This window comes from Babylonia areolata, chromosome 19 (genome assembly GCF_041734735.1).
Source record: "Babylonia areolata isolate BAREFJ2019XMU chromosome 19, ASM4173473v1, whole genome shotgun sequence".
Taxonomy (NCBI): domain Eukaryota; kingdom Metazoa; phylum Mollusca; class Gastropoda; order Neogastropoda; family Buccinidae; genus Babylonia; species Babylonia areolata.
This window is the reverse complement of record NC_134894.1, coordinates 22,545,764-22,558,263: the sequence shown is the minus strand read 5'-3', so window position 1 is coordinate 22,558,263 and position 12,500 is coordinate 22,545,764. Positions and strand designations below refer to the sequence as shown.

Here is a 12,500-nt window from a genome sequence, read left to right as displayed (position 1 = left end):
GGTAAATTTCTTAACTGAGATGTTGAACATCTCTGTAACAATGATTAGTAACAATGATTAGTTCAATCCATTCCGGTTTTATCCCGGTGTTGGCTTACATACAATATATATACTATATATGCCTGCTTCCTGTTTTGATAATTATCAAGACAAAAACTATGGTATGACCTACAAAAGTCTTCAAAAGGATTTTCTTTCTTTGCCACAACCGTTTCACGTGAACAACACACACACACACACACACACACACACACACACACACACACACACACACACACACACACACACACACACACACACACACACACACACACACACACACACACACACACACACACACACACACACACACACACACACACACACACACAGCTTTCAATAACTGTTGAACGAAAAATAACCGATTTAGAAAACAGGTGAATGAAGGAATATATAAATAAACAAATAAATGAGTAAATAAAAAAGTAAATCAATAAATAAAGGTAGAAAGGAAGGAAGAAAGAAAGAAAGGGACTGAGGTTAGGAAAAGAAGAAAGAATTTTTTTTAAGAAGGACAAAAATAAAATTAAAAAATAAATCAGTAAACTAACTGATTAACTAATAAAAACAACAACATCACCAACAACAATAGATAATAATTTTAAAAAAATTATATATAAAAAAAAAACCACCACCAACAACTTGAAAATGAATAAATCGATAAACTAATTCATTAACAAATAACAAGAGCAACAGCAACTTACCTTTCCCCCCCTCCCTTCCTCACTCAGCCTTCCTTCTCTTTTCTTCCTCTCCCTCCTTTTTTTCTCCTCCTTCCTTCCTCACCACTCCCCTTCCTCTCTTTCAAGTCCTGGATATATTCAATAATAACGTTTCCTCAAATTTCACTCTCTCTCTCTCTCTCTCTCTCTCTCACACACACACAAACATACACATAAAAAAAAATTATCCTGAAAGCTGAATGCATGTGCACTCGTTCTCCAACAACCGTCAGACTCACTGTTTCCAAAGGGAAATAATGGTCACGTCTTCATGTGTATATATATATATATATATATATATATATCCCAATAGATCGTAATCACTAAACTCGGCGACTGCAGTGACGATGACGACGAGAAGAAAGAGGGAGAGGATGACGACGACATTGTTGATGAAGAGGAGGATGAGGAGGCGGAGGAGGAGGAGGAGACGCAGGAGGATTAGGAGGATGAAAAAAGCGATCCATGGTTCTAAACAGACGACTGAATGTTGAGGGGCGGTGATCGTGGAATGAAACTGAAGCAGTTACGGAACCTGAAACATAGGTTTTATACGGTGAGGTGGATAAGTATCACAGGAATGAAAGAGTGAATTAACATCAACAACAAGAACAACAGCAACAGCAACAACACCAATACTACTACTACTACTACTAATAATAATAATAATAATAACAACAATAGTAGTAGTTGTGTGGCAGCAGCAGCAGTAGTAATAGTAGCAGCAACAGCAGTAGTAGTAGTAGCAGCAGCAGTAGCAGTATTAGTGGTAATGACTGACGCTCACACCGCCATGACATAATAACCTACTTGTAATCCGAGCGAATAAATCGCCATCCAGCACTACACGCCAGGCCCTGACCTAGAACTCTCAGGAGGAGAAGGAAGAGAGGACGGCCCAAGAACAGCTGGAGGAGGGAGAGACACTGAAGCAGAGCTAAAGAGGCTGGGATCCAGCTGGAGGGATGCAGAAAGGACAGCCCAGAGTCGAGTTCGGTGGAGAAACGTCGTTGATGGCCTGTACTCCACGGGGAGCGAAGGGCCTTAAGTGATCTGAGTGAATGTGAGAGTTGCTGCCCATGAACGAAGAACAAGAGGAAGAACAAAAAGAATAAGAAAGAGAAACACCCGTAGGTGCTGGGGAGGACCCAGAGAAGCACTGTCACCACCCGCCCTTGGAACAATCCTGCACCACCCTTGAAGGCCTGTTCTGTGTTCACGATGTGTGATGACACGCACAGGACACTCCATTAAGAATTCAAGGGACATAACTGCTCCCGAACAGAGGCAAAAGAGACCACAGGATGCAACTCGCGACAGCCTTAAAAGAAGTATCCCCTTGGGTGTACCAGCCAGTATTTCATGACTGCAGAGCCCACCGGCAAAAGACACCACCCTCCAGCTGCTGAGCACACCCCACAGACCAAACCGCCCCTGCCCGGAGACAGATGAAGACAGTGCCACTCCAGACACAGCCATACGGTTGTATGTGCCCTGAAGAGAGAAGAACAACAGGAAGAATAAAAACAAGAAGAACAAGAAGCAGGAGGAGGAAGATGAGAAAAAGTCAGGGTCAGTATATTATAAAACTGACACTCCTAAATAACGTCTTTAAGACGAACGTATCCATAATATTTTGTCGTAACCTTGCTAACAACACTACACAGATAATCTGGAATGAAATAATACTAATCCTTGTGGAGGTCACAGCTCCGAAACCAGTCATCAAAATGCCCGCACGTATGTACGCACCTGTGTGTGTGTGTGTGTGTGTGTGTGTGTGTGTGTGGGTGTGTGGGTGTGTGTGTACCAATCGCAGGCTTATTAAGGATTTCCTGGGAATAATGATAGTACTTATAGCGAGGCTTACGGATAAGGTGCTATAATCACAAATGCTACTATGAAGTAGTAATCTTCGTCGTACGTATCAGTTCCCATTATGATGTTGACAACCGCATTTCACACAACATTGCGGTTTCTCTCTCTCTCTCTCTCTCTCTCTCTGTGTGTGTGTGTGTGTGTGTGTGTGTGTGTGTGTGTGTGTGTGTGTGTGTGTGTGTCTGCGTATCTGTGTGTGTCCGTCTCTCTGTCTCTCTCTCTCTTTCTCACTATGTGTCTGTGTATGTGTGTGTCCCTCTCTCTCTGTCTCTCTCTCCCTTTCTGTCTGCCTTTCCTTCTGTCTCTTTCTGTATACCACTCTCTCTCTCTCTCTCTCTCTCTCTCTCCAACTCCCAGTCTCTTTCTCCCTCCCCCTCTCTTTCCCTCACCCCTCTCTCCTTTCTTCCCTATCTCTTTCACACACAAACTCTCTCTCTCTCTCTCTCTCTCACACACACACACACACACACACACACACACACACACACACACACACACACACACACACACACACATTCCACACACACACACACACACACACACACACATACCACACACACACACACACACACACACACATTCCACACACACACACACACACACACACACACACACACACACACACACTCCCCTGCTGAACTGAGTTGACCTGACCTGTACTGTGCTGTGCTGTGCTGTGTTGTGTTGTATTTTGGTACGGTTGCCCCACAGACCTCACACACACACACCAGTCAATATTTTCCGCTTTCTTTTTCTCGCCTGGCGACCATCACATCACCCGTGTAGACCGAACAGAATTGGTTGACAACGGGCCAACGAATTCTCGCACCCCCTCTCCCCTCCCTTACCTCCCCACCCACCCTCACGCCGCCCCCACCCCCACCCCCCCTGCACCCACTCCCCGCCCACCGACACCCCCCGCCCCCCCTGTTAAATTATACATTTTGTGTACGCTTTCCCATAAGTACTGAGCCCCCCCACCTCACCCCCTCTCCCCCCCACACACACACACGCGCGCGCACACACACATACACACAACAACAACCATATTAAATAGAACAACACAATACACACAACACACACATATATATCATATATACACACACTATATACATACATACATACACACATGCACACACACACACGAACACAAACACACACACACACACACACACACACACACACACGCACGCACGCACGCACGCACGCAAACACACGAACGCGAGCGCGCACACACACACACACACACACACACACACACGAACGCGAGCGCGCGCGCGCACACACACACACACACACACACACAAACGCGCGCGCGCACGCGCGCACATAAACACACACACACACACACAGCGGATTATTCACATCACCACACACCTCTCTCTGGTACTCCCGAAGGAAGAAAGAGAACAGATAGAATACATAGATAGATACATAGAATGACTGAACACAAACACGACTGATTCTTTCACCACACACACACACACACACACACACACACACACACACACACACACAGTCCAAGTCCAAACGCACCCGACCCCCACCCTCCTTATCATGACTCACGCTCAAGGCTGAGAAATTTATGTCAACACATCACTCCCCTACTCGCTTCCCTTCACTGGCTCCCCATTCAAGCACGAATACAATGCAAACAAACCTCTCAGTGCCCGATCACAATTTCTTTACGTCTGTCTGTCAGGGTCTACTTTCTGTCTATTCACTAACAAGACAACCCCGTTCTTCACTTGACATGCGCACACTCTGTAGTCCAAAGAATTGCACAATACCTGGCAGTGAACGTTCCTTTTCTTTTGCTGCGCCCCAAACAGCGGAATTTCACTACCCTCACACCACCAGCGTCAAACTCCAGCACGCCGCTTTCAATAGAGCACTCAAGACAAGTTGAGTGATTGCCTAGAGGTAACGCGTCCGCTTTGGAAGCGAGAGAATCTGAGCGCGCTGGTTCGAATCACGGGTCAGCCGCCGATATTTTCTTCCCCTCCACTAGACCTTGGGTGGTGGTCTGCACGCTAGTCATTTGGATGAGACGATCAACCGAGGTCCCGTGTGCAGCATGCACTTAGCGCACGTAAAAGAACCCACGGCAATGAAAGGGTTGTTCCAGGCAAAATTTTGTAGAAAAATCCACTTGGATAGGAAAAACAAATCAAACTGCACGCAGGAAAAAAAATACAAAAAAAAACGGGTGGCGTTGTAGTGTAACGACGCGCTCTCCCTGGGTAGAGCAGCTCGAATTTCACACAGAGAAATCTGTTGTGATAAAAAAAAAAAATAAAAAAAAAAGAAATACAAATGCAAATCTTTTCAAACTGTTTTATTGCCAGTACAGCCTTTCCATCTACATATGCTTGCTTTGATCTGACCTCTGGATGTGTTCTTTATGTCGATTTGTATGCAATTGTGTTTTCTGTGTGTGTGTGTGTGTGTGTGTGTGTGTGTGTGTGTGTCTGTGTCTGTGTCTGTGTGTGTCTGTCTGTGTGATTTTTGTGATGCCTGGGTCCGTGGTGTACATTCCGACTGTGGTGAATGTGATGTATTTATTTTGCTGTGATCTGGGACAATGTGATGTGTGACGGTGATATATTGCCTACGTTGATTTTTTTTTTTGTACAAGTATTCTTACAGTTGTACATTTTATTAAAAAGCGTGGTGAGTCACATCTGAGACTGGTGTACTGTGCTATATCATCCTTCATCTTACTAACTTACTTACCTCTCCGCCCCCCCCCCCCCCCCCTCCTCTCTCTAACACACACACACACACACACACACACACACACACACACACACACACACTAGTACATTCACCTCACCACCCATGGTACATGTATTGGGGCGTGAAAGAAGCAGACCAAGTGGGTAAAGTACCAACAACAATGACTAATCCCCCACACTACACACACCACATGCTGGTTGATCAGACACAGAGACAGAGACAGAAAGACAGACCTGTTGAGACAGAGTGAGAAGGGGTCGGAGAGAGAGAGAGAGAGAGAGAGAGAGAGGATGGGAGAGAGAGCAAGGAGAGGGTTGAGACAGAGACAGAGGGAAACAGAGACAGAGAGAGACCAATAGACACACACACACACACACACACACACAGACCCAGAGCGAGAGACAGAAGGGTTACACGTATAAGATTTATGAGTATGTATGTATATGTATGTATGTATGACATGTATACATGTGTGTGTGTGTGTGCGTATGTGCGTCTGTGTGTGCATGTGTGAATGTGTGTGAAGGAGTATATTCTTCCATTTGACATCTCTCTCTCTCTCTCTCTCTCTCTCTCTCTCTCTTTCTTAATGACTCTGACGTTATCAGACAAACCACACACACAGAGAGAGAGAGAGACACACACACACACACACACACACAGAGAGAGAGAGAGAGAGAGAGAGAGAGAGAGAGAGAGAATGAGACAAACACAGAGAGAGACAGAGACACAGAGAGAGAGAGAGAGAGAGAGATGTGAACACACAAATAGGGAAAGACAAGTCAACGTAGACCAGAGAATACTGCCGCAGTCAACAATGAACTCCAGCAAACTACAAAAGGTCACAGAGGTGCTGACAGACCCAACAAAAAAAACCCAACAACCATGAACCAAAAATACTGCTGACGGGAAAGTAACGGCTTTTGTAGGTTACTGATTCAGCAAATTCATTCAACTGCTGGAAAACGACTGGAAAAAAAAAAAAAAAAAAAAACACCAAAAAAATTCCAGTTGCAGTTCAGACAGATCTCCCCAGGTTGATGAAGAGATCTTTCCCAGCGGCGCTGAGGTTTGCGCGCTCCTTTAGTCTGTTTTAACCCTCTCAGTATCAGTATCAGTATCAGTAGCTCAAGGAGGCGTCACTGCGCTCGGTCAAATCCATGTACGCTACACCACATCTGCCAAGCAGATGCCTGACCAGCTGCGTAACCCAACGGGGCTTAGTCAGGCCTTGAGAAAAATAAATAGATTTTTTTTTAAATTAAAAATTGAAAATCCATTAAAAATAATTTAAAATTTAAAAATAAATAAAATTAAAATTAAATAAATATAATAAAAATTAAATTAAAATAAAGTTAAAAAACCTATTAAAAAAATTAATGAAAATAGAAATAATAATAATAATAATATTAATAATAATAAAATTAACCCTCTTGCATTATTCACTCTGGATACAGACGAACACTAGGAAGAGCTTCAGTCTAAGAAAAAAAATATGAAAGCAAGAGGGTTAAGACTTTCCTTGAATTGATGGTCTGTGTCAGTGTCAGTGTCAGTTTTCTTGGAAGTTCGTCATGTTCGGACAAATCCATAAGTTCACACCACATCTGCTTGGCAGATGCCTGACTGACCAACAGCGTAGCATGCAACGGGCTGTGTGTATGTGTGTGTGTGTGTGTGTGTGTGTGTGTGTGTGTGTGCGTGTGTGCGTGTGTGTGTGGCTTGTTAGCTTGATTTTCCACACACACACACACACACACACACATACACAAGAATGCATACACACATGCGCGCGCGCACACACACACACGCGCGCGTGCGCTATCACACACACACACACACACACACACACACTAACACACACTAACACACATTAACACACACACCAACACTAACACACACAAAACTACGTACCAGCCAACTTGCCAAAACCTCTCTCTCTCTCTCTCTCTCTCTCTCTCTCTCTCCACTGCCGCACACACACACACACACACACACACACACACACACCACAACTAACTAAACGAACCAAACCAATACTACCTATGACATATAGACCCAGACCTCAACCTCAACACTCAACACTCAACACGAAACAGTCCAGGTATTCAGATAACAACCCTTCTACCACAAGACACGACCCCCCCCCACCCACCACACCCCACCCCCAACCATACCCCCAACCTCCCCCACCTCTCCCCCACACGACCCCACCTCCACACACACACACACCCATCCCACACAGTTCTCTTCCGTTGAAAAAGTTATAACGGAGAGAAGAAGGTGCAGGTGGAAGGGGGGTGGGGTGGAACGGAGCCCAGAAAACGACACCTCCACCCCACCCCACCACATCCCTCATCCCACCCCCCACCCCCACCCCACACCCCATCCCAACCTCCACACACACACACACACACACACACACACACACACACACACAGGTGGTCATTTCCAACTGGAGTGGACCGATTCTGACAAGCCACAAATTATGATCCCAGGGAGTCATTTGGGGGCTAGTTCAGAAAGACTCCGGGATAAAAAACCTAGCACGGGGGGGGGGAGGTTAGTTTGTGGCTGTTACACCGGCTCACCGTCCACGTGAGCTTCAGCTGATCAGCTGCCAGTGTGTGGGTGACACTTTTTCTTGTCTTGCATACATACACACAGAAATACAGAAATAAACACACACACACACACACACACGTACACACACACACACGTACACGTACACGTACACACACACACACACACACACGCATACACACACACACACACACACACACACACACACACACACACACACACACACACACACACACGCGCACACACACACACACACACGTACACACACACACACACACGCACACACGCACACTCAAACACACACACAATCATACACACACACACACACACACACACACACGTACACACACACACACACACACACACACATACACACACACACACACACACGTACACACACACACACACACACACACACACACACACACACACACAGTGTATACATGTTTTATGAATGCATTCCCAAAAGGGTGGATCTATTTAGGCTTTTCGTCAGATAATCAATTGACTTGGAAGCCTTCCAGTCGTGGTTCTGCGGTTCTCGCTGGGGGTGGAAGAGCAGAGAGAGAGAGACAGAGACAAAGAAAGACACAGAGAGAGAGAGACGCTTTAACTCTCTCCATACGAACGGCGAAAGAGACGACGTTAACAGCGTTTCACCCCAATTACCACCATCAAAATATTGCAAGCGGAAGGCTCTTATACTGAAGAGGTGAATGTTGACAAAGAATACCACAATTCTGACGACGGAAGCTAAAGTTTGGGTCATTGAGACACCCACTGGACATCCGAGGTGTCTGTGTAGAGGAGAAGATAGGACTGGCCGTACTGAGTGAGTTAAAGCTTTGATGTTTTACTGTCATTGACAGTACAGTCCTTGTGACACGGGGGAACAATACATTTTCAAGAGACATAAGATCAAACAAACAAACGTAATATAAATCAATGTTCTCACCACACACACAATGCATACACAGAAAATCAGACAAATCAAATATTAAACAGCTGATAACATCGGTCAGCTCGACCATCCAAAATGAATGAATATTATTGCATACACATACACACAGTCATGTGTATCTATCAAATTATCATACAATGACATATCCTATAATAATTGTTGTTGTTGTTTTTTCTATAAATGAATAATAACAGTCACAGCGTAATTTTGTAAGACTGCTTTTTGTTTTGCTTTTCTCATATTTGGGCATCTGAACTGCTCTTTATCATTTTCTGTCGAAAATCCCATGCTTCTGAAATATATTTAGCAAATGATTTTATGATATCTTCATCATTCGACCTAAGTAACATTATCATATCTTCTCTTTTTACAACATCCTTTTCAAGCAAGACAACCTTGTTTTACTCCACGAGAGAGAGACAGACAGACAGACAGAACACAGAGAGAGAGAGAGAGAGAGAGAGAGAGAGAGAGAGAGAGAGAGAGAGAGAGAAAGAGAAAGAGGGTGTGTAGACAGACAGACAGACAGAACACGCAGAGAGAGAGAGAGAGAGAGAGAGAGAAAGAGTGAGAGAAAGAGGGTGTGTGTGTGAGGGAGAGAGAGAGAGGCGGGAGAGAGAGTGAGAGACAGACAGACAGACAGACAAAGAAAAAATAGAGTAAGGGAGAAAGAAAAAAAAAATAGAGAGAGAAAGAGAGAGAGAAAGAGGGTGTGTAGACAGACAGACAGAACACAGAGAGAGAGAGAGAGAGAAAGAGAGAGAGAAAGAGGGTGTGTAGACAGACAGACAGAACACAGAGAGAGAGAAAGAGGGTGTGTGTGTGTGTGAGGGAGAGAGAGAGAGGCGGGAGAGAGAGTGAGAGACAGACAGACAAAGAAAAAATAGAGTAAGGGAGAGAGAAAAAAAATAGAGATAACTGAGACAGACACTCATTGAAAACACAGACAGAATGAGAGAGGACAAAGAGAGATATTGAGAAAAAGAAGTGAGAAAGAGAGAGAGGGAGGGGGTGAGGGTAGATAGATAGAAATAGCGAGGGAGAGATGTAGTGAGAGAAAGACACACCAAGATAGAAAGAGAGAGAGACGCTTGACGCTTTGATGTTTTACTGTCATTGACTGTATAGTCCTTGTGACAGGGGGAGAGAAGACAGACAGACAGACAGACAGACACAGAGAGAGAGAGAGAGAGAGAGAGAGCACTTAGAAAAACTTGGCGAAGCTCCCAAATCAAATGGAATCGTCATTCACGTGGAATGATCTTCCCAGTAAACACACCAGACATGCGTGCATTCTTACCTTGTGGGTGACAGCAGACTCAGACCCTCTACCCCTACCCTCCACCCCCCACCCTCCCACCCCAGCACCTCCCCCACTACCCTCCACCCCCCCAGCACCCGCCCCCCCCCCTCCCTACCCCTTTCATAAATATAATAATACTACTCGGGTACACGGCTACACACACACACACACACACACACACACACACACACACACATGTATTAACAATACGTTTTTTTCGTGAATCGCACATGAAGACTGTTCACCACCCGCATATTCTAAGAATGCACATGCTCACATTATTTCTATGTCCATACACACACACACACACACACACACACATCTTTACTCTCACACCCACACACGGAACGTCTGTCTGTCTCTCTATCTCTCTCCTTCACACACACACACACACACACACACACACACACACACACAAACTCACACACACACACACACATCCCTACCCCTCCCCCCCCCTCCCCACTACTCCCCCGACACCCCACACCCCCTCCAAAACACAACACCTATCGCAGAACACAGAACAGCAGTATTTAGCGTGGCTGTGGTTGTGGTGAGGTGGGCGTGGCGTGTCATTGAAGCCCAGTGGTCCACCCTCCTCCTGTTATATGTCTGTCCTGTAGAACTCTTTGGAAAGGTCTGAGAATAATACCTCACCTGTCTCTGTGTCTGTGTCGCTCGCAAATCATGGACGGTGTGTGTGTGTGTATGTGTGTGCGCGTCTCTGTGTGCGTGTGTGTGTCTATGCGTCTGTGTGTGTGTGTGTGTGTGTGTGTGTGTGTGTGTGTGTGTGTGTGTGTGTGTGTGTGTGTGTCTATGCGTCTGTGTGTGTGTTTGTGTGTGTGAGAGAGTGTTTGTGTGTGTGTATGTGTATGTGTGTGTGTGTGTGTGTGTGTGTGTGTGTGTGTGTGTGTTTATGAGTGAGTGAGTGAGTTTGCGCGCGCGCGCGCGCGCGCGCGCGTGTGTGTGTGTGTGTGTGTGTGTGTGTGTGTGTGTGTGTGTGTTTCGTTGTTGTTGGTTGCTGTTGTTGTTTCTTTCATTATCAAAAAATGCAAATGTTCATGCAAGAAAGTACCTCTGATACTGAGCAGTGCACATCACATAACACAGTTCTCTCTCTCTCTCTCTCTCTCTCTCTCTCTCTCTCTCTCTCTCTCTCTCTCTCTGTGTGTGTGTGTGTGTGTGTGTGTGTGTGTGTGTGCGTGTGTGTGTGTGTGTGTATGTTTACACACACACACACACACACACACACACACACATATATATATATATATATAGAGAGAGAGAGAGAGAGAGAGAGAGAGAGAGCGAGAGAGAGAGAGAGAGAGAGAGAGACCCTACAGTGGAGTGGAGGAGAATTTTATTTAATGTCCCTACACGCATACAATGGTGACTGTAGACTTTTCGTTATCAAAGTATTAATTTTCACACTCGAATGTTACTGTTTAAAACGAAGAGGAGAATGGAGTGTGTATGTGTAGGAAGGGGTTGGGGGGGGGTGAATGGTGAGTTGGGATGAATGGTGAGTTGGGGGGGTGAATGGTGAGTTGGGGTGAGATGGGGGTGAATGGTGATTTGGGGGGTGAGTTGGGGTGAATGGTGGGTTGGGGTGAGTTGGGGTGAATGGTGAGTTGGGGTGAATGGTGAGTTGGGGTGAATGGTGAGTTGGGGGTGAATGGTGAGTTGAGGTGAGTTGGGGTGAATGGTGAGTTGGAGTGAGATGGGGGTGAATGGTGATTTGGGAGGTGAGTTGGGGTGAATAGTGAGTTGAGGGTGAATGGTGATTTTATTTTTTATTTTTTGGGGGGGGGGGAGTTGGGGTGAATGGTGAGTTGGGGTGAGATGGGGGTGAATGGTGATTTGGGGGGTGAGTTTGGGGTGAATAGTGAGTTGAGGGTGAATGGTGAGTTGGGGGAGTTGGGGGAGAATGGTGAGTTGGGGGGTGAGTTGGGGTGAATAGTGAGTTGGGGGTGAATGGTGATGGGGGGGGGGGGTGAGTTGGGGTGAATGGTGACTTGGGGTGAATGGTGAGTTGGGGTGAGTTCGGGGTGAATGGTGAGTTCGGGGTGAATGGTGAGTTGGGGGGTGAATGGTGAGTTGGGGGAGGGGTGAATGGTGAGTTGGGGGAGGGGTGAATGGTGAATTGGGGGAGGGGTGAATGGTGAGTTGGGAGGTGAATGGTGAGTTCGGGGGGGGGGGAGGAGGGACCGGGTTGATGGAGCGTCAAAATCAAAGATGAATATATATGTATATATATTTATTGGGAATAATTATT

General features: G+C 45.8%; 1 protein-coding gene across 3 annotated transcripts in view; it reads right to left on the bottom strand.

Moving 5' to 3' along the window:
* The window catches only part of LOC143293543 (uncharacterized), a 63,519-nt gene that overhangs the window by 24,400 nt on the left and 26,619 nt on the right, over positions 1 to 12,500 (bottom strand). For 2 of the 3 annotated variants that reach the window (XM_076604466.1, XM_076604467.1), the window contains exon 2: positions 744 to 1,296. The exons of the other annotated variant lie outside the window; for it this stretch is intronic. The gene's annotated coding sequence lies outside the window, so the exon portion shown is untranslated. The remainder of the gene's footprint in view (positions 1 to 743; positions 1,297 to 12,500) is intronic. 3 annotated transcript variants of the gene reach the window in all.